We start from the raw sequence: 22,976 nt of genomic DNA on the forward strand, positions 1-22,976 counted from the left end.
ATATGCTAAGCTAGATCATTGCACATCCCGGTACACTGCTAGAGGCATTTCCTATAGAGTCATCATTGCTCTAAGTGTTGAGTTGTGAGTAAATAAAAGTGTGATGATCATCATTATTATAGAATTGTCCCATGTGAGGAAAAATGAAAATAGAGAAGGGACAATGCTGCTATCTTTTTCCACACTTGTGCTTAATAATAGCACCATGTTCTTCATGATAGAGAGTCTCTTGTTTTGACACTTCCATATACTAGTGGGAATTTTCATTATATAACTTTGCTTGTATATTCCAATTGTGGGCTTCCTCAAAATTGCCCTAGGCCTTCATGAGCAAGCAAGTTGGGTGCACACCCACTAGTTCTCCTTTTGAGATTCCACACACTTATAGCTCTAAGTGCATCCGTTGCATGGTAATCCCTACTCATTCACGTTGATATCTATTGATGGGAATCTACATAGCCTGTTGATACGCCGAGTTGATGTGACCATCTCCTCCTTTTTGCCTCACAACCTCCACCACACTCTATTTCACCTATAGTGCTATATCCATGGCTCACGCTCATATATTGCGTGAGAGTTGAAAAAGTTTCAGAAAGTAAGAGTGTGAAAACAATTACTTGGCCAATACAGGGGTTGTGCATGATTTAAATTCGCCGTGTGGGGATGATGGAGCATAGCTAGACTATATGATTTTGTAGGGATAACTTTCTTTGGCCTTGTTATTTCGAAAGTTCATGATTACCTTGCTAGTTTGCTTGAAGTATTATTGTTTTCATGTCAATAGCAAACTATTGTTTTGAATCTTACGGATCTGAACATTCATGTCACGTGAAAGAAGTTACAAAGGACAAATATGCTACGTAGCATTCCACATAAACAATTCAGTCTTTATCACTTCCCTAGTCGAGGACGAGCAGGAGTTAAGCTTGGGGATGCTTGATATGTCTCCAACGTATCTATAATTTTTTATGGTTCCATGCTATTATCTTGTCAACTTTGGATGTTTTGTATGCATTTTATATCTTTTTTGGGACTAACCTGTTAACTCAGTGCCAAATGCCACTTCCTATTTTTCCGTGTTTTTGACCTTTTTCACAGGAGAATATCAAACGGAGTCGAAACAGAGTAAAACCTCCTGAAAGATTTTTTTTTCCTGAACAGAAGATACGCAGGGAACTTGAGAACCAAGGCAAAGGCTCCCGGGGAGGCCACAAGCCCCCTTGACGCGGCCTGGGGGGGGGGTCGCGCCTAGCAGGCTTGTGGGCCCCCCGTGGCTCCTTTGCCCTACTTCTTCCGCCTATAAATTCTCTAAAAATGTCAAACCACGGGAGAGAGCCACGAAAATACATTTCCACTGTCGCAAGCTTCTGTCTCCGCAAGATCCCATCTGGGGCACGTTCTGGTGCCCTGTTGGAGGGGGATTCGGACACGGAGGGATTCTTCACCAACACCATTGCCTCTCCGATGATGCTTGAGTAGTTCACCACAGACCTTTGGGTCCATAGCTAGTATCTAGATAGCTTCTTGTCTCTCTTGGATCTTCAATACAAAGTTCTCCATGGTCCTCATGGAGATCTATCCGATGTAATCTTCTTTTGCGGTGTGTTTGTCGAGATCCGATGAATTGTGGATTTATGATCAGATTATCTATGAATCTTATTTGAGTCTCCTCTGATCTCTTATATGCATGATTTCATATCCTTGTACTTCTCTTCGAGTTGTGGGTTTCATTTGGCCAACTTGATCTATAATTCTTGCAATGGGAGAAGTGCTTGGTTTTGGGTTCATACCATGCGGTGTCCTCACCCAGTGACAGAAGGGGTAGCAAGGCACGCATCGTGTTGTTGCCATCAAGGGAAAAAGATGGGGTTTATATCTATTGCGTGAATTTATCCCTCTACATCATGTCATCTTGCTTAAGGTGTTACTCTGTTTGTTATGAACTCAAACACTAGATGCATGCTGGATAGCGGTCGATGTGTGGAGTAATAGTAGTAGATGCAGAAAGTATCGGTCTACTTGTCTCGGACGTGATGCCTATATGTATGATCATTGCCTTAGATATCATCATGAATTTGCGCGGTTCTATCAATTGCTGGACAATAATTCATTCACCCACCGTAATATTTTCTATGATGAGAGAAGCCTCTAGTGAACACTATGGCCCCCTGGTCTACTTCATATCATATTTTCAGCTCTACACTTTTACTTTGTTGCACGTTCCGCCTTTAGATCTCACCTTGCAGTTAACCGTGAAGGGATTGACAACCCCTTTGTAGCGTTGGATGCAAGTTTGCTTGTTTTTGCGCAGGTACTTTGGAGACTTGCCTTGATACTCCTACTAGATTGATACCTTGGTTCTCAAACTGAGGGAAATACTTACTGCTACTGTGCTGCATCACCCTTTCCTCTTCAAGGGAAAAACCAACGCAAGCTCAAGAGGTAGCAACCCCCATTAATTAAAATATGCTAAAATTGTTGACGTTGGACAAGGAAGATAACATAATGATTTCAGCTTGTTCACATTCACATAGAAGTTATATTGTTATAGATCCTCTAACATGTGGTGCTTGCCAAATATCTTTGCTAGTGAAAATTCCGCACTAAGTAGAGATACTACTTGTGCATTCAAAACCATAAACCCAAATCAATGTTTTAAGAGTCCATCATACCTACCTATGGATTGAGTAAAATCCTTCAAGTAATTTGTCATCAGTGTAAAAAGGCAATAAAAATTGCTTCTAAATGTGTTTGATCATTTAGTGTAAGGGAAATTAAGCATTGTACGGATTTATGATGGTGATTATAAAACTGATAGACCGCATAATAAAGGTTGCTATCATGAGGGGCAATATAACCTAACGTTCCTTTGCACTAAGGTATTTGGCATACAACCAAAAAGTGCGTGACAACCTCTGCTTCCCTCTGCAAAGGGCCCATATTTCTCCTTTATGTATTTACTTTTATGCAAGTGTCAAAGTATTCTTCTCTATTCCTTTTTATTTTCTATTTTGAAATCATCATGTGGTGGGGAAATATCTAGGCATATATATTCAGTTGAATGTGGGTGATCATGAGTTATTATTGTTGACATCACCCTTAAGGTCAATACATTGGGAGGCAAAACAATAAGCCCCAATCTTTCTATCTGTCAGGTTGAAACCTTTTGCTCATATGTATGCGGTGAGTGTTAGAAATCATAGAAGACTAAATGATGGTTGAGTATGTGGAGTTGCCTAAAGGTTTCAATACGAGATCCTTCCTGAAAATGTGATGACTTGTGTTGCAAAGTTGACTGAGAACATAGTTTGTTAGTTTTCAATAGAGTTTATGCTTCATACTTTGATGTTGTGATGAATTGTTACATGTTTATGAGAAGTTATATGATGAAAATTATATGATAAAGCTTTGTTATGAAGTATTTGATGAAGTTGAATTGCTGTTGTAATAATGAACATGATGCTACTATATCGTATTTTGTTTTTATCGACACCTATCTCTCAAAACATGTGGTCATGATTTTCGATATGGGCTTTCGCTTGAGGACAAGCAAGGTCTAATCTTGGGGAGTTGATTCATCCATTTTGCATCATATTTTGCTACTATTATTTATTGTCTTTTATGCATCATATCACTTTATGGAGTAATTATATTGCCTTTTCTCTCATAATGTGCAAGGTTTACACAAAGAGGGAGAATGCAGGCAGATGGAATTCTGGACCTAAAAAAGCTTACTCACAGATACCTATTCAACACGTCTCCAAATGGGCTGAAACTTCACACAGAATATTTTTGGAACAAATAAAAAAATTGGAAGAAATAAGTACCAGAGGGGGGCAGCGAGGTGCCCACTAGGCACCAGGGTGAGCCAGCCCCCCCCCCTCCGCGCGGCCTGGTGGGTAGTGAGCTACCCGGCCCACTTGTGGGGACCATGTTCACGTATATATTCATTTATAACCTAAAAAAATAAGGGGAGGACTTTCGGTATGGAGCGCCACCGTCTCGAGACGGAACTTGGGCAAGAGCACTTTTGCCCTCCGGCGGAGCATTCCATCGGGGGAACTTCCCTCCCGGACGGGGAAATCGAGGCCATCGTAATCACCAACAAGCCTGTCATCTTCGGTAGGCCAATGTTCATCAACATCTTCAACAACACCATATCCTCTCAAAACCCTAGTTTATCTCTTATCCTGAATCTTGTACGGGAACCTCAGGTTGGTACCTGGGGGTGACTAGTAGTGTTGATTACATCTTGTAGTTGATGCTTTATGGTTTATTTTGGTGGAAGATCATATGTTTAGATCGAATATGCTATATAATACCCTACTGATCGTGAGCATGTTCACCACTTGTGACTAGTTACTTTTGTTCTTGAGGCTACGGGAGAAGTCATGTTGCAAGCAGTCATGTGAAGTTGATATTCGTTTGATATTTTTGATGGTATGAATGTTGTGATTTCCTTAGTAGTGTTATGTGAACGTCGACTACATGACACTTGAAAATCTTGGGGCCTAAGGGAATGCATTGTGGTGTACTTATTAGATGATGGGTTGCGAGAGTGACGGAGACTTAAAACTTAGTTTATGCGCTATACCGCAAGGGGATTATTTGGATCCCTATATTTAATGCTATGGTTAGAATTTATACTTAATACTTTTATCGTAGTTGCGGATGCTTGTGAGGGGGTTAATCATAAGTGGGAGTTTGTTTCAAGTAAGAACAACACCCAAGCACCGGTCCACCAACATATGAAATTATGAAAGTACCGAGCGCGAATTAATCCAACATGACGGAAGTTACTAGATGAAATTCCCATGTGCCCTCACGAACGCTTTGCCTATTATAATAAACTGTTTCGGCCTGTCCCTTGCCACAAAAGTATTGGGCTACCTTGCTGCAATTATTGTTACTATTGCTAGTCATTACTTGTTACAATTATCTTGCCATCAAACAACTTGTTACCTTTATTTCAGTGCTTGTAGAAATTACCTTGCTAGAAACCGCTTGTCATTTTCTTTAGATCCTCGTTGGTTTCGACACTCTTACTTATTGAAAGGACTATGATTGATCCTCTACACTTGTGGGTTATTAGCCTTCCATCATGCCGTCTCCGGTTTTCGAGTGCATCTTCATCCTGGCTAACTCGAGGGCTCCCGCCCTACCAACTGCTCCGTTCGGCTCGCGGGCTGCCAACGCTAGCCCGGGGACTGCCCCGTCCGGCTCGGGGGCTCCACCAACCGGCCCGGTGATAGACTCTCCTAGCCCAAGGACTGCCGGCTCCGGCCCGGGGACTGCTCCGCCCGGCCCGGGGACTGCTCCGCCCGGCCCGAGGGCTGCCGGCTCCAGCTCGGGCACTGCCCCGCCTGGCTCCGAGTCCGCTAGCCGACCCGGGGGCTACCGACCCTGCACCGGCCAGCGCAGAGGCGACGGCCATCCTAACGTTGTTAAGGCCCACCACATCCAACGACAGTCTACCGCCTACACCAACATCAACAACGAACTCGTCAAGCACGGCATGACAAGGGTGTTTTAGCGCTGCATCGAGGTGGAGAAGGGCCGCAAGATCCTCCGAGACATACTCCAAGGCGAGTATGGCCATCACTCCACCTCGCGTGCCTTGGTGGCCAAAGCCTTTCGCCACGGGTTCTACTGGCAGACCGCCTAGCAGGACACCAAGGATCTAGTCGACAAGTGCAATGGCTGCCAACGCTTCAAGGCACGAAGCTACCAACCAGTTGCCAGCCTCAAAACCAGCCCACTAATATGTCCCTTCTCCGTCTGGAGCATGGACATGGTGGGCCCGTTCAAAACTGCTCGGAGAGGCATGACACATCTATTGGCTGCCGTTCACAAGTTCACGAAGTGGATCAAGGACAGGCCGATCAAGAATCATGACGGTGTGACCATGGTCATGTTCATCAAGGAGATCACCGTCCACTACGGCATGTTGCACAACATCATCACCGACAATGGCACCAACTTTGCCAAAGGCGCGCTGGCTCGCTACTCTGAGGCGGAAGGGATCCGGCTGGACCTCGCGTTCGTGGCCCACCCATAGTCGAATGGCCAAACAGAGCAAGGCAATGGCCTAATCCTAGCTGGCCTCAAGCCACATTTGATGGAACCACTAGAGCGCTCAGCCGGCGCTTGGATTGAGGAGCCGACGGACCATGCCCAACGGGTGGACTGGCTTCACCCCCCTTCTTTTTGGTGTACGGGGCGGTGTCGATCATCCCGACAAACATCAAGTTCGACTCATCGCAAGTCACCCTCTACATGGAGGCTGACGCAAAAGAGGCACGAGAATATGGTGATGACCTCCTCAAGGAGGCACGCGAGTTGGCGCTAGCTATCGGCCATCTACTAGTAGGGCTTGTGCCAGTATTACAGCGAGCGAGTCAAGCCGCTCTCGTTTTGAGAGGGCGACCTGGTGATTCCACTAATCCAGAGGACAACCGGCCAACACAAGCTATCCGTTCAATGGGAGGGCCCGTTCATCGTACGCATGGCACTGAGCAACAACGAATACTACCCGATCAATGCACAGAAGACCAGAAAGAACAAGAGGGACGCCTCTAACACCGAGACGGAGCGCCCGTGGAACACGGAGCTCCTACGCCCGTTTTATAATTGAAGCTGCTGTATGTGTATATCACCTCTGTGTGTGCAATTAATGAGCAGCCAACATCCCGAGCAAGTCTCGAGTACTGCCTTTTCATTTACATCTTTGGTAAGTGTTCTTTTTTACATCTTCCACCCTCGAACCGGCACCGCCGGCTCAGGGACTGGCCGGCTCGCCCAAAGCCTCCCCGGCTATAGACGACAACCTGGCTGCAAGGCCGACGGGAGCACAAGCAAAGGTGGGGCGGATAACAAAAATGATAAGGGGCAGGCCAGGCCGAGCCGAGCTTAGTTGCCCATTCTAATCTGATACTTGCATGAGTCCAAAGTACCTTGTCCCTGCTCTCCGGCAGCCCACTCCTCTACCTGGCCACACACCGCAATCCGGCTGTCTAGCCGATAGGAACAAAGGCAAAGGGAGCGGGGCGAATGGGAAAACAGCTAAGGCAAGTAAAAGTGGCGAACGGGCCAGCAACCGATAACCAACAACTTGAAAACTAAAAGTACTTAACTGAAGAAAGCGACACGAGGCCAAGAGTGCATTACAATAACCATACACCCCAAGTGTGTGTACTTGTTTATTACAAAAGTTAAAGAGTGAAAGCAGGAAAAAGAAAGGCCCTAGACGGCTGGCGGAGGCTGTTAGCCCTTGTCCACATCGCCCGCCAACGGAGGTTGTTGGCCCACAGTCGCCCCTCTCGTCGGTGGAGTCTGCTGGCACACTTCTGCGTTACCAGTCAGCGGCACCGCATTTCTCGTAGAGGATGCCGCAGCCCCGCCGGTGTATACCTCGCCCGCCATGTCTTCGGCAACAGGTGCCCCCGAGCTGGAGCCGACCTCTTCGTTGTCGTACTCATTATCGTAGCCAAGAGGGACACCAAACTGATCCTCGGTGACAGGCCCGTTCAAAGACGCGTAACTAGGAAGCTTGTTGGCCCGAAGGGTGATGGCATCGTCGTGCTATGCCAAGTCGGTTCGCACCTCCAACTGTACACTCGCGAGCTGGCCAAGGTTGATGCCTGAATACCAGGAGAGGGTGAAGGACAAGTCCATCCATGTGCCACCTCGCGCTACCAACACCGTCCGCGCATCAAAATACCCCAGGACATCTGACCAAGAGAGAGAGCCTCGATGAGGCCCTCACTCTCCGTGTGGAACCGCTTCATGAACGCCTTCATGTGGGTCAGGCAGACCTCACAGGCAAGGGCCACGTCCTCCATCACCCAACTTGTGCTCTCATCCACTTCTATGCTACCCCGACAGAGCTTTGCCCGGTGCTGCGTGATGGCTCGCTCCGCCCGCTGCTGAGTCTCTGGGAAGTGGGCTAGACCAACAAGAAAAATGAGAAAAAGACAAGCCAATCGCCGACCGACGATGCTGCCAGCCGGACCCAGCCAAGGAAGAACCAAAGAACTTACCGATGAAGGACTCGTCCACCTCGTGGAAGAGCTTGACTACGGCGGCCGCCTACCTCTCCATCTTTGCCTTGCCCGCCTCCACCTTGCGAAGCTCCCCACCGAGTGGAACCACCTTAACACGAAGAGTTTCCGCCTCCTGCCCCCTTGTAGCCGATGTCCTCGATGCGTCCTTCTTGTCCGCCGCCTTCTAGTGGAGAGCCGCCACAAGCCGCTCCAACTCCGCCACATGGGGGGGACTTCAACTGCTCCGTCACCACGCACACAACCTCCAACTCCTTCCCCAGCCAGTCGCGCTCGCCCGTGACCTCGTGACGCTTCCCTTGAATGTTCACAAGCGCGCGACGTAGCTCCACTGCCTCAACTTCGGGGATGGCCTCCTCTACATCATGGAAGCCGGTCAGCAGCCGTCGCGAGAAGAACTATCTACTAAAAATATGAGAAGATTTGGCCCGGCTGCAACCCAACCACGTAGCCCACCTGATTCTCGGGGACTACTCCTCGGGGACTACTCCGAGTGGGTGCGCTGGTGTGCACCCAACACTTCAATACATACCTCGAACTTTCTGCAACTCGGCCGTGCGGACCTCGATTTCCTACCTAGTCTTGAAGTAGGCATTCTTGCTGAAGAGACACTGTGCGACAACCTCCTTAAAGAGCGCCTCATGCTTCGTCATCTCAAACTGTAAAGGAATCGACGAAGAAGTTAGGAAGATGGAACAAGATCCGGTCCGGCTGCTACGCAACCATATAACTAGCCCGCATCTCGGGGACTACACCCAGTGGGTGCGCTGGCGTGTCTTCATTGTAAACCAAAGAGAAAAAATTTGATGCAATACATGGACGACCTGTTCCACCACTTGGAAGTTGCCTACCTTAGTTTGGGTGAAGGCCACCACCCACTGCTAGTATCGTGCCATGAGCTAGACCATGTCGGCTGGCGCAACAGTCTTCTCCTCGGCCGGCTGGCCCTGCCCGGCCGCCCGAGGAACATGAATTAGCTTCACCCACTCCACCTGGACGGTGGATATAAATTGGCCCACCTGGCCGGGTTCACATCGAACGACCCCGATGTATCTGGACCGCCACTTGAAGGGCTCCGCTGCATCGAGAAAATGACCAGGGCTCGGTCATTGCCGTCCGAAGCCCTTGGCTCAGGCTGGCGTGATGTCTCCATCGCCAGGATGGTCAGGCGAACCTCCTCCGTAACCATCGGCTCCGGAACCTGCATCACGGCCGCCTCTGACGCCTCCGTACCCAAGGGTCAGGCCGGCTCCTGCTGACGCTGCCCCATGTGGGCCGGATCCGGCAGCTGCTCCATGCATACTAGCAAGGCCGCCACATTGCTGGTCTTGCGGGCTACCTACGTCATGGCGTTCTCCCCCCTTTGGCCATAGGATTGCTTCACACAACCATTGATGTTTGGGCCGAACGGTGTTGGGTAGCACGCTCCCTCTCGAGCCGTGCCGTCATGGCTTGCTCCGTGGCCAACCTTGTTGCAACCGCGCCGGCTAGACCCGACGGGTCCAGTGCGGAAGATCAATGGCAGCACTGCCGAGAAAAAGGAAAGGAAATATAAATATTAAGCACGTGAAACCAGATGCAAAAGCAATAGAAAGACACCGGGGCGACAAAGTCACTTACCCAGTTACGAAGGGGAGCAAACGCCCACTATGACTTGCACCCTCTGTCTTGGTGTCCGGGTTCCTGGCAGCAGCATGGTGAACCGCACCTTCTTTGCGGCCGGGCCGATTGGCAGCCCTTCGAACGACCATTTCTCCCCCCGACGCTCCTTTACCGTGTGCCGACGGGCCGACTGCCCCACTGCCGGCTGACGTCCAGCCGGAATATGCTTGCTTCCTCCTCGCCGGCGGCTCCGAGATGGCTCTGCCGTGACAGGCAGCACGTCTAATATTCGGACATCGTCTATCCAGTCCAGTCTAATATTCGGGCGCAATTCACCAGATGGCCCGGACCGGCCAGCCCCGGTGTCGGCTGGTGCCTCCTCCTCATTCGCGTTCTCTACCTCCGGCGCTTCCGCGCCCCTGAAGGCATCGGAGTCGTCCTCCTCCGTCTCGTAGTCGATGCGGTTGGACTCCATGCGGTCGGCCATGTGGATCAGTATGTGCGTGCCGTCTGGCGGTAGCTGCCGGTTGAAGAGCTGAAAGGGCAAACGACCACGCGTTAGATGTAGTGTTGAAATACCAAAAAAGGAAAGACTGTCGGAACTAACCACCGGTGCGGGGAAGTTGCGGCAGTATGACTCCTTGTTGAACCACCAATCGTCCACCTACAGCTTGAAGTTGGTGATGCGAGTAACCCGGCCAGCTATCTTGGCCAGCTCCAAGTCGATGCTCGATAGCCGGCACGGGTCCTTCCGGAAGCCCTTGTCACATATGCGGTGTGGCCGGTCAAATAGTGGCAGCACCCGAAAGGCAACGAACGACCCCACCAGATCCGAAGGCATAAGCCCCTTCGAGGCCTTGAGTTGCTGTAGTCGGCTCAGAATCGCCTTGATATCCTTGCTCTGTGGCTCGAGATCCTAGTTGGTGCCAGCTGGCTGCGCGTCGATGAACTAGTCGCGCTTCTCCCTGATGCTCTAGACGTAGAAGAATGTCCGCTGCCACTTCTTGAAGGAGTCGATCAGCTTCACGCACCAAAAGGGTGCATTCCGCCATGCATACACCACCACGCCCCCGCAAGACTACGACAACTCGTTGTTAATCTGGAGGCGAAAGTGGAAGAAGGTAAGGAAGAGAGAACTGAAGGGCCAGAAGCCGATGTAGCCATCGCACAATGTCGCGAAGTAGGCGAGGTATAGGTTCGAGTTCGGCCGCAGTTGGTAGATCTCGAGGCTGTAGAACTCTAGGAACTGCCACACAAATTAGGTCGTCGGGAGCCCGAACACCATGTTAAAGTGTGTGGCGAAGACCACCCGTTCGCCCGCGCACATTGCTGACACACGCTCGTTCCCTGGAGCGCACGCCTACACCCGCTCTGCTAACGGGATCTTACACATCCGGCGGAGGTACTCGATGTGCTCCATGGTGACTAGCGAGCCCTTCGAGGATCTGGAGATTGATGAGACCATCGTCTTGTTCGGCGGAGACGGCGAGGAGTAGAAGAAGTGGGAGAGGGAGACGCAGCCACCCAGCGGCCGCCCGTAGAGAGCACTGCAGGCGTGCGGCAAAAGTAGAGGTGACGACAAGCACTACACACACATAGAGGGAGGAAGGACGGCTGCAGGCGGTGTGGGCGCGAGGAGGAAGGGGTAACGACGGTGGATTTCTGCCCCGAGCATGAGAGACAACAAGAGGTGGCAGACAAGGAGCGAGGACAAAGTGTTGGATGCCTCGGTTCCTCCTCCCCTGCCCATTTATAGGGCGCGAGCAGACTTGGGGCGTGGGATGAATTATGCCCACGTTCCGCACTAACCCGCAGCGTGCAGGTGCATTAAGTGTGAGCGGAACCCTAACTATTGGCCTGCATCCGTAGAAGATCCTGCTCACGTGTCGAGGCCTAGCGGGCTAGGACTGTGGCAACGTCCTGTCGCACAGGTAGTGAAGGCCCCGTCACCCGTGAAGGGCCGCACGTGGCCTGAGACAGCCGGCACCGGACCCAAGGCGTCGCTGTGATACCCCAGGCACCGGGCATAGCCGGCCTACACCAGCCGGCATGTCAGCTTTAAAGATTTATATTTTCGGGAAGGGGGAAGCCACTGACCACCTTCGTCCGGAGGCCTTTGGACCCGAACGGCTTTGGGGGCTACTGATGGGGATATGACCCCGGGGTATACCAAAGTGGAGGAAACCCCACTCCAAGACATTTGGGGGGAGGGGCTGGCCTCCTAGGCCGGTTGGCGGCTGGCGGCCCGTACGACCACTCCATCGTCGACCGGCTGGCGGCAACGGACCTGTTGGACTGGCCCTGGCAACAATCGTTGGGTCAGCGCCCATCCTATCCGCCCATACAAGCACATGACGATAAGACATGACCCTCATGAGAGGCGAGCGTGGCTACATAACGCATTGACAGGGCTCGCGTGGCTACATGACCCCCTGAAACAAGCAGGACGAGGCTACAGGACCATGGTCACCCTAGAATTTACGGATGGGTAACGTAGCAAAAATTCAATATTTTCCTACCCCATACATAGATCTTCCTATGGAGAAACCAACAACAAGAGAGGGGTGAGAGCATCTTCATACCTTTAAAGATCGCTAAGCGGAAGCGTTGCTAGAACGCCATTGATGGAGTCGTACTCGCTGCGATTCAGATTGCGGTGTGATTCCGATCTAGTGCCGAACCACGGCACCTCCGCGTTCAACACACGTGCAGCCCGGTGACGTCCCTCACACCTTGATCCAGCAAGGAGGAGGGAGAGGTTGGGGAAGAGCTCCGGCAGCACGACGGCATGGTGGCGATGGAGCGATGAGGTCTCCCGGCAGGGTTTCACCAAGCACCGTGGGAGAGGAGCAAGAGGAGAAGCAGGGCTGCGCCGAGAGAGAGAGAGAAATTGAGTGTCTCCAATGGCCAAAACCCCCGCTATATATAGGGGAAAGGGGCGGGTGGCGCGCCCTTTAGGGTTCCCATCCCCGAAGGGTGCGGCAGCCCTATATGGGAGGTGAGGCCAGCGGCCAGGGGAGGAGAGGGGGGTGGCGCACCCCTAGGTGGGCCTTAGGCCCACCAGCGCTAGGGTTCCCCCCTTCCCTCTCTTGGGTGCCTTGGGCTAGGTGTGGGGGGTGCACCAGCCCACCCAGGGGCTGGTTCCCTCTCAAACTTGGCCCATGTAGCCTCCCCGGGCTGGTGGCCCCTCCCGATGGGCCTCCAAAACCCTTCCGGTGGTCCCAACACGTTGCCGGTGGTCGAAACATTTCCGGCGTCCAAACCCATCCATCCTATATATCAATCTTTACCTCCGGACCATTCCGGAGATACTCGTGACGTTTGAGAACTCATCCGGGAGTCCGAACAACCTTTGGTAACCTCGTATATCAATTCCCTATAACCCTAGCATCATCAAACCTTAAGTGTGTAGACCCTATGGGTTCGGGAGGCATGCAGACATGACCGAGACACCTCTCCGGCCAATAGCCATCAGCGGGGTCTGGATACCCATGGTAGCTCCCACATGTTCCACGATGATCTCATCGGATGAACCATGATGTTAAGTATTCAATCAATCCCGTATACAATTCCCTTTGTCTGTCGGTATAGAACTTGCCCGAGATTCGGTCGTGGGTATCCCTATACCTTGTTCAATCTCGTTACCGGTAAGTCTCTTTACTCGTTCCGTAGCACATCATCCCGTGACTAATTCCTTAGTCACATTGAGCTCATTATGATGATGTTCTACCGAGTGGTCCTAGAGATATCTCTCCGTCACACGGAGTGACAAATCCCGATCTCGATTCGTGCCAACCCAACAGATACTTTCGGAGATACCCGTAGTGCACCTTTATAGTCACCGAGTTACGTTGTGACGTTTGATACACCCAAAGAACTCCTACGGTATCCAGGAATTGCACAATCTCACGGTCGAAGGGAAAGATACTTGACATTGGAAAAGCTATAGCATACGAACAACACGATCTAGTGCTAAGCTTAGGATTGGGTCTTGTCCATCACATCATTCTCCCAATGATGTGATCCCGTTATCAATGACATCCAATGTCCATGATCAGGAAACCATGATCATCTATTGATCAACAAGCTAGCCAACTAGAGGCTTGCTAGGGACACATTGTGATCTATTTATTCACACATGTATTACTGTTTCCTGTTAATACAATTATAGCATGAACAGTAGACGATTATCATGAACAAGCAAATATGATAATAACCATTTTATTATTGCCTCTAGGGCATATTTCCAACAGTCTCCCACTTGCACTAGAGTCAATAATCTAGTTACACTGTGATGAATCGAACACCCATAGCATTATGGTGTTGATCAGGTTTTGCTCATGGAAGAGGTTTAGTCAACGGGTCTGCAATATTCAGACCCGTGTGTACTTTATAAATATCTATGACTCCTCTCTGGACCTGGTCCTGGATGGAGTTGTAGCGGCGTTCGATGTGCTTGGTCTTCCTATGAAATCTGGGCTCCTTAGCTATGGCAATGGCTCCAGTGTTATTAGAGAAGACTGTCATCGGACCTGACACGCTTGAAACCACTCCAAGGTCGGTGATGAACTCCTTCATCCATATCCCTTCATGAGCTACTTTCGAAGCAGCTATATACTCCACTTCACATGTAGATGCTGCCACGACGTCTTGCTTGCTGCTGCACCTAGTCACTGCCCCACCATTCAGAACATACACGTATCCGTCTGTGACTTAGAGTCATCCGGATCTGTGTCGAAGCTAGCATCGGCGTAACCCTTTACGACAAGCTCTTCGTCACCTCCATAAATGAGAAACATCTCCTTAGTCCTTTTTAGGTACTTAAAGATATTCTTGACCGCTGTCCAGTGTTCCATACCAGGATCACTTTGGTACCTCCCTACCCAAGTTATGGCAAGGTTTATATCAGGTCTGGTACACAACATGGCATACATTAGAGAGCCCACGGCTGAAGCGTAGGGGACATTACTCATCTTCTCTCTATCTGGTGCTGTGGTCGGTGACTGAGTCTTACTCAATCTCATACCTTGCAAAACTGGCAAGAACCCCTTCTTCGAGTTTTCCATATTGAACTTCTTCATTATCTTGTCAAGGTATGTACTTTGTGAAAGACCTATGAGGCGTCTCGATCTATCTCTATATATCTTGATGCCTAATATGTATGCAGCTTCTCCAAGGTCCTTCACTAAAAAACTCTTGTTCAAGTAGGCCTTTATGCTCTCTAATAACTCTATATAATTCCCCATTAATAATATGTCATCCACATATAGTATGAGGAAATCTACAGAGCTCCCACTCACTTTATTGTACAGACAGGCTTCTCCATAAACCTCTATGAACCCAAACTCTTTAATCACCTCATTAAAGAGAATGTTCCAACTCCGAGATGCTTGCACTAGCCCATAGATGGAGCGCTAGAGCTTGCATACCTTGTCAGCTGGTTGCATCATATACAACTCTTCCTTAAGATACCCGTTAAGGAACGTTGTTTTGACGTCTATTTGCCAAATTTCATAATCATGAAAAGCGGCAATTGCTCACATGATTTGGACTGACTTCAGCTTCACTACGGGAGAGAAAGTCTCATCGTAGTCAACTCCTTGAATTTGTCGAAAACCCTTTGCGACAAGTCGAGCTTTATAAATGGTCACATTACCGTTTGCGTCAGTCTTCTTCTTGAAGATCCATTTATTTTCTATGGCTCGCCGATCAACGAGCAAGTCCACCAAAGTCCATACTTTGTTCTCATACATGGATCCTATCTCGGATTTCATGGCCTCAAGCCATTTGTTGGAATCCGGGCCCGCCAGTGCTTCTTCATAGTTCGAAGGTTCACCGTTGTCTAACAAAATGATTTCCATCACAGGGTTGCCGTACCACTCTGGTGCAGATCGTACCCTTGTGGACCTTCGTGGTTCAGTAGCAACTTGATCCGAAGTTTCATGATCACCATCATTAACTTCCTCTTTAGTTGACGTAGGCGCCACAGGAACATTTTCCCGCGCTGCGCTGCTCTCCGGTTCAAGAGGAGGTACAATTACCTCATCAAGTTCTACTTTCCTCCCACTTACTTCTTTCGAGAGAAACTCTTTCTCTAGTAAGGATCCTTTCTTGGCAACAAAGATTTTACCTTCGGAACTAAGATAGAAGGTATACCCAATAGTCTCCTTAGGGTATCCTGTGAATACGCATTTCTCCGCTTTGGGTTCGAGCTTTTCTGGTTGAAGTTTCTGCACAGAAGCATCGCAGCCCCAAACTTTTAGAAACCACAGCTTAGGTTTCTTGCCAAACCATAATTCATACGGTGTCGTCTCAACGGATTTAGACGGTGCCCTATTTAAACTGAATGCTGCAGTTTCCAATGCGTATCCCCAAAATGATAGCGGTAAGTCGGTAAGAGACATCATAGATCGCACCATATCTAATAAAGTACGATTACGACGTTCAGACACTCCGTTACGTTGTGGTGTGCCAGGCAGCGTTAGTTGTGAGACAATTCCACATTTCCTTAGGTGTGTGCCAAACTCGTGACTCAAATATTCTCCTCCACGATCAGATCGTAGACACTTTATTTTCTTGTCACGTTGATTCTCAACCTCACTCTGAAATTCTTTGAACTTTTCAAATGTTTCAGACTTGTGCTTCATCAAGTAGATATATCCATACCTACTCAAATCATCGGTGAGAGTGAGAACATATCGATAGCCACCGCGAGCTTCAACGTTCATTGGACCACATACATTAGTATGTATTATTTCCAATAAGTCGGTTGCTCTCTCCATTATTCCTGTGTATGTAATCTTAGTCATCTTGCCCATGAGGCACGGTTCGCATGTGTCAAATGATTCAAAGTCAAGAGACTCTAACAGTCCATCAGTATGGAGTTTCTTCATGCGCTTAACACTGATATGACCAAGGCGGCAGTGCCACAAGTATGTGGTACTATCACTATCAACTTTATATCTTTTGGCATTCACACTATGAATATGTGTAACATCACGATCAAGATTCATCAAGGATAAACCATTCACCAGCGGAGCATGACCATAAAACATATCACTCATATAAATAGAACAACCATTATTCTCTGACTTAAATGAGTAGCCATCTCGCATTAAGCAAGACCCTGGTACAATGTTCATGCTCAAAGCTGGTAGTAAATAACAGTTATTAAGGTTTAAAACTAATCCCGAAGGTAGATGTAGAGGCAACGTGCCGATGGCGATCACATAGACCTTGGAGCCATTCCCGACGCGCATCGTCACCTCGTCCTTAGCCAGCCTCTGTTTATTCCGCAGTTCCTGCTTTGAGTTGCATATGTGAGCAACATCACCGGTATCAAATACCCAGGAGCTACTACGAGCGCTGGTAAGGTACACATCAATAACATGTATATCATATATACCTTTGACGCTGCCGGCCTTCTTATCACCTAAGTACTTGGGGCACTTCCGCTTCCAGTGACCGTTTCCCTTGCAATAGAAGCACCCAGTCTCAGGCTTGGGTCCATTCTTTTTCTTCTTCCCTACAGTTGGCTTACCGGGCGCGGCAACGACTTTGCCGTCTTTCTTGAAGTTCTTATTACCCTTGCCCTTGTTGAAACTGGTGGTCTTGTTGACCATCAACACATGATGCTCTTTCTTGATTTCTACTTCTGCAGATTTCAGCATCGATTACAACTCGGGAATGGTCTTCTCCATCCCTTGCATGTTGTAGTTCAGCACAAAACCCTTGTAGCTTGGTGGGAGAGACTGGAGGATTCTATCAATTACAGCGTCATTTGGAAGTTTGACTCCAAGCTGAGTCACACAACCGTGCAACCCAGACATTCTGAGTATATGCTCACTAACAGAACTGTTCTCCTCCATCTTGCAGCTAAAGAACTTATCGGAGACTTCATATCTCTCGACCCGGGCATGATCTTGAAAAATTAGTTTCAGCTCCTGGAACATCTCGTATGCTCCGTGTTGCTCAAAACGCCTTCGGTGCCCCGGTTCTAAACTGTATAGCATGCCACACCTAACCAGAGAGTAGTCATCACTCCGCGTTTGCAACAGGTTTTTAACATATTGCGCTGACGCGGGAACCGGAGGGTCACCTAGCGGCGCATCAAGGACATAAGCCTTCTGGGATGCAATGAGGATGAGCTTCAAGTTGCGGACCCAGTCCGCATAGTTGCTACCATCATCTTTCAGCTTGTTTTTCTCTAGGAACGCGTTGAAATTGAGGTTGACAGGTGCGTTGGCCATTGGATCTACAATATTTGTAAAGACAACTTTTAGACTAAGTTCATGATAATTAAGTTCATTCAATGAAATTATGTATGAACTCCCACTTAAATCGACATCCCTCTAGTCATCTAAATGTTGCATGATCCATGTCGACTAACCCATGTCTGATCATCACGTGAGAGGGACTAGTCGTCGATGGTGAGCATCTTCATGCTGATCGCATTCAACCATGCGACTCATGTTCGACCTTTCAGTCTCTCGTATTCGAGGCCATGTCTGTACATGCTAGGCTCGTCGAGTCAACCTAAGTGTTTCGCGTGTGTAAATCTGGCTTACACCCATTGTATGCGAACGTTAGAATCTATCACACCCGATCATCACGTGCTGCTTCGAGACAACAATGCTTCGCAATGGTGCACACTTAGGGGAATACATTCTCGAAATTTTATGAGGGATCATCTTATTATGCTGCCGTCGTTCTAAGCAATAAGATGAAAAACATGATAAACATCACATGCAATCATATAGTGACATGATATGGCCATTATCATCTTTGCTCCTTCGATCTCCATCTTCGGGCATTGCATGATCATCATTGTCACCAGGGTGACACCATGATCTCCATCATCATGTCTCCGTGAAGTTGTCGCGCCAACTACTACTACTACTACTACTACAGCTAACCGTTAGCAATGAAGTAAAAGTAGTAAACACATGGAGTTGCATCTCATACAATAAATTAAGACAACTCCTATGGCTCCTGTCAGTTGTTATACTCATCGACATGCTAGTCGTGAATCCTACTACAAGAACATGATCATACCATACATCACACATGTAACATCATATCCTTTGGCCATATCACATCACATGTCAAACCCTGCAAAAACAAGTTAGACGTCCTCTAATTGTTGTTGCAAGTTTCACATGGCTGATTTGGGTTTCTAGCAAGAACGCCTTCTTACCTACATGACAGCCACAACAATGATATGCCAAAGCTATTTACCCTTCATAAGGACCCTTTTCATAAAATCCAATCCGACTAGAGTAGGAGAGACAGACACCCGCTAGCCACCTTATGCACCGTGTGCATGTCAGCCGGTGGAACCTGTGTCATGTAAGCAATTGAAAAAATCAACCACGTAGTAGTGGCAAGCAATTGACAAAATCAGCGCCCACAACCTTTGTGTTCTACTCGTGCAAAGAATGTACGCATAGAAAACCTGGCTCGGATGCCACTGATGGGTAACGTAGCAAAAATTCAAAATTTTCCTACGTCATACATAGATCTTCCTATGGAGAAACCAGCAACGAAAGAGGGGTGAGAGCATCTTCATACCTTTGAAGATCGCTAAGCGAAAGCGTTGCTAGAACGCAATTGATGGAGTCGTACTCGCTGCGATTCAGATCGTGGTGTGATTCTGATCTAGTGCCGAACCACGGCACCTCCGTGTTCAACACACGTGTAGCCCAGTGACGTCTCCCGCACCTTGATCCAGCAAGGAGGAGGGAGAGGTTGGGGAAGAGCTCCGGAAGCACGACGGCGTGGTGGCGATGGAGCGACGAGGTCTCCCAGCACGGCTTCGCCAAGCACCGTGGGAGAGGAGGAAGAAGAGAAGCAGGGCTGCGCCGAGAGAGAGAAATTGCGTGTCTCCAATGGCCAAAACCCCCGCTATATATAGGGGAAAGGGGAGGGTGGCACACCCTTTGGGGTTACCACCCCCAAAGGCTGCGGCAGCCCTAGATGGGAGGTGAGGTCGGCGGCCAGGGGAAGAGAGGGGGGTGGCGCACCCCTAGGTGGGCCTTAGGCCCACCAGCGCTAGGGTTTCCCCCCTTCCCTCTCTTGGGCGCCTTGGGCTGGGTGTGGGTGGCGCACCAGCCCACCCAGGGGCTGGTTCCCTCTCACACTTGGCCCATGTAGCCTCCCGGGGCTGGTGGCCCCTCCCGGTGGGCCTCCGGAACCCTTTCAATGGTCCCGACATGTTGCAAGAGGTGCCCGAAACATTTCCAGCGTCGATACCCATCCATCCTATATATAAATCTTTACCTCCGGACCATTCCGGAGCTCCTCGCGACGTCCGAGATCTCATACGGACTCCGAACAACCATCGGTAACCTCGTATATCAATTCCCTATAACCCTAGTGTCATCGAAACATAAGTGTGTACACCCTACGGGTTCGGGAGGCATGCACACATGACCGAGACACCTCTCCGGCCAATAACCATCAGGGGGATCTGGATACCCATGGTGGCTCCCACATGTTCCACGATAATCTCATCGGATGAACCACGATGTCTAGGATTCAATCAATGCCGTATACAATTCCCTTTGCCTGCCTGTATTGAACTTGCCCGAGATTCGATCATCGGTATCCCTATACCTTGTTCAATCTCGTTACCCGTAAGTCTCTTTACTCGTTCCATAGCACATCATCCCGTGACTAACTCCTTAGTCACATTGAGCTCATTATGATGATGTTCTACCGACTGGGCCCAGAGATACCTCTCCATCACACGGAGTGACAAATCCCGATCTCGATTCGTGCCAACCCAACAGATACTTTCGGAGATACCCGTAGTGCACCTTTATAGTCACCCAGTTACATTGTGACGTTTGATACACCCAAAGCACTCGTATGGTATCCGGGAGTTGCACAATCTCATGGTTGAAGGAAGAGATACTTGACATTAGAAAAGCTATATCATACGGTCAACACGATCTAGTGCTAAGCTTAGGATTGGGTCTCGTCCATCACATCATTCTCTAAATGATGTGATCCCGTTGTCAATGACATCCAATGTCCATGATTAGGAAACCATGAGCATCTATTGATCAATGAGCTAGCCAACTAGAGGCATGCTAGGGACACATTCTGATCTATTTATTCACACGTGTATTGCTGTTTCCTATTAATACAATTATAACATGAACAAAAGACGATTATCATGAACAAGGAAGTATGATAATAACCATTCTCTTATTGCCTCTAGGTCATATTTCCAACATTTACGAGGTGGGGCAGCTGTGTAGAGGCCGTGCGCCTACCTACTCGATGATGATGGAGCGTGTTGAACACAGTGGTGTGCGGCCTGCGGGCCCCACACCCGACAAGATTCGATAGTTGGCGGGCCCCATGGATGATGTGATCCCGTTATCAATGACATCCAATGTCCATGATTAGGAAACCATGAGCATCTGTTGATCAATGAGCTAGCCAACTAGAGGCTTGCTAGGGACACATTCTGATCTATTTATTCACACATGTATTGTTGCTTCCTATTAATACAATTATAACATGAACAAAAGACGATTATCATGAACAAGGAAGTATGATAATAACCATTCTCTTATTGCCTCTAGGTCATATTTCCAACATTTACGAGGTGGGGCAGCTGTGTAGAGGCCGTGCGCCTACCTACTCGATGATGATGGAGCGTGTTGAACACAGTGGTGTGCGGCCTGCAGGCCCCACACCCGACAAGATTCGATAGTTGGCGGGCCCCATGGCCAGCCTAAGAGGCTGGCAGCCGGGGCCGAGTCCACTTTTCTTCATCTTATTGTAATCAGTCGGCTACACTATAAAGCTGACCCCTAGTCCTGTACGAAGGTTTCCTAGGGACTCACCTCACCTAGCTCGCCACTCGCTAAGAATGGCAAAGGACTCACTCAACGGCGATGAAGATAGGGGACACAATAGTTTACCCACATTCGGGCTGCTGTGAAGCGTAATACCCTACTTCTGCTTTAGTGGATTGCCTCTCGTGGAGGTTGGTGGATGAACTGGTACACTGTTCAAGTGCCTCCAGAGGTTCGATAGCCTTTGGGTGGTGGGACTGAGCGAATGAATGGCTTCCCCCAACGAAGTAACCTATCTCCTATATATAGTGGTGACCCTGGTCCTCTTCCCTTATCGTTTTGGCGGGAATGTCACATCCCTAAATCCCTAATAGAATATAGCAAGTTTGTGCTCATGTCTTCTTCTTTGCATCCAAGAAAATGAAATGAAATCAAAAGCAAAGCAAAGAAAACAAAAGCAAACCCTAGCAACCCTATATTCAAAAGCAATTCAAATTGGTGGCAAATTAAAGATTCCAAAATGGCTATTAGAAAAGTTCATCATTTCTGATAAATGTTGAAAACAAAATATCAAAGGTGAAATATATTTTCAAAATGCTTTTGGCATTTTATTTTAAATTTAAAATCTAATGAAATCAACTATATAATTGATTTCAAATAATCCAAAGTTTTAAAAAATGTTGAAACTTTTTTTTATATTTGGAAATATTCCAAATAACACTTCAGCATGTTTCAAACTATTTTAGGAATAGTTTGGAGCCAAAAATAAAACAAAACCATATCAGAAATGTTTTAACAGAAACAGAAAAGAGAAAAAAAATGAAAATACCTTACCTGTCGCTTACATGGCCCAGGCCCAGCTCCTCCCCTGTCGTCTACCTTCTGCGAGTCGGCAGCAGGAGGTGGCCGCCGCTCCCTCCGGCGTGGCCACGCACCTAAGTGCGTGCCTGGCCGCCGCTTCGCGCTGGCAAGGAAGGGATAAGTCTCCCGAGCTCGTTCCAATCCTCTCCCCCTCCTCATTCGCCCCCTGTCCTCTCCTCTCTCGGCCGCCATTGCTGCGAGCTCGAAATCGAGCTAGCCATCGCTCCGGTCGTCATCCCTCACCTCTGAGTGTGCCGTTCGCTCCGCCTCGACGAGCTGGTCATCCCTGCTAAAGGAGAAGATCCCCCGAGCCTTGCAACGCCCTCGTCACCGTCGTCTTCAACCTTCGGCCGCCGGCAAGCCACCATCGATTCGCTGGATCCAATGCTTCCCCGAGCAGCCTGAGCATCCCTTCGTCACCGCAGTGAGCTCCGGAGTGTTCCCCCCCATTTTCCCCTCTCTTTCCCAAGCTCTAGGCGTAGTTTCACCGGAGCCCGACGAGGACCGCCGCTGTAGCTCGTCGCCGGTGACCCTACGATGACCGGTTGGTCCATCCGAGGCCTGCAACAGCTTCAACTCGTCGCGTAGGTGCTTTAGGAGCCTAGCCCCGTGCGTTTTGCCCCTTTTTTCGATGACCTCGACG

The 22,976-nt window shown here is 48.9% G+C and overlaps 1 long non-coding RNA gene across 1 annotated transcript; it reads right to left on the reverse strand.

Annotated features, from left to right (window-relative positions):
- Nucleotides 1-7,133: 7,133 nt before the first annotated feature.
- LOC123412558 lies at nt 7,134-8,521 on the reverse strand. The gene is made up of 2 exons (XR_006613532.1): nt 8,040-8,521; nt 7,134-7,945 (listed from the first exon to the last, which is right to left on the reverse strand). It is a non-coding gene; the product is annotated as an uncharacterized LOC123412558 (long non-coding RNA).
- Between the last annotated feature and the right edge of the window lie 14,455 nt (nt 8,522-22,976).

The sequence above is a fragment of the Hordeum vulgare genome, chromosome 7H, assembly GCF_904849725.1.
Source record: "Hordeum vulgare subsp. vulgare chromosome 7H, MorexV3_pseudomolecules_assembly, whole genome shotgun sequence".
Lineage (NCBI taxonomy): Eukaryota > Viridiplantae > Streptophyta > Magnoliopsida > Poales > Poaceae > Hordeum > Hordeum vulgare.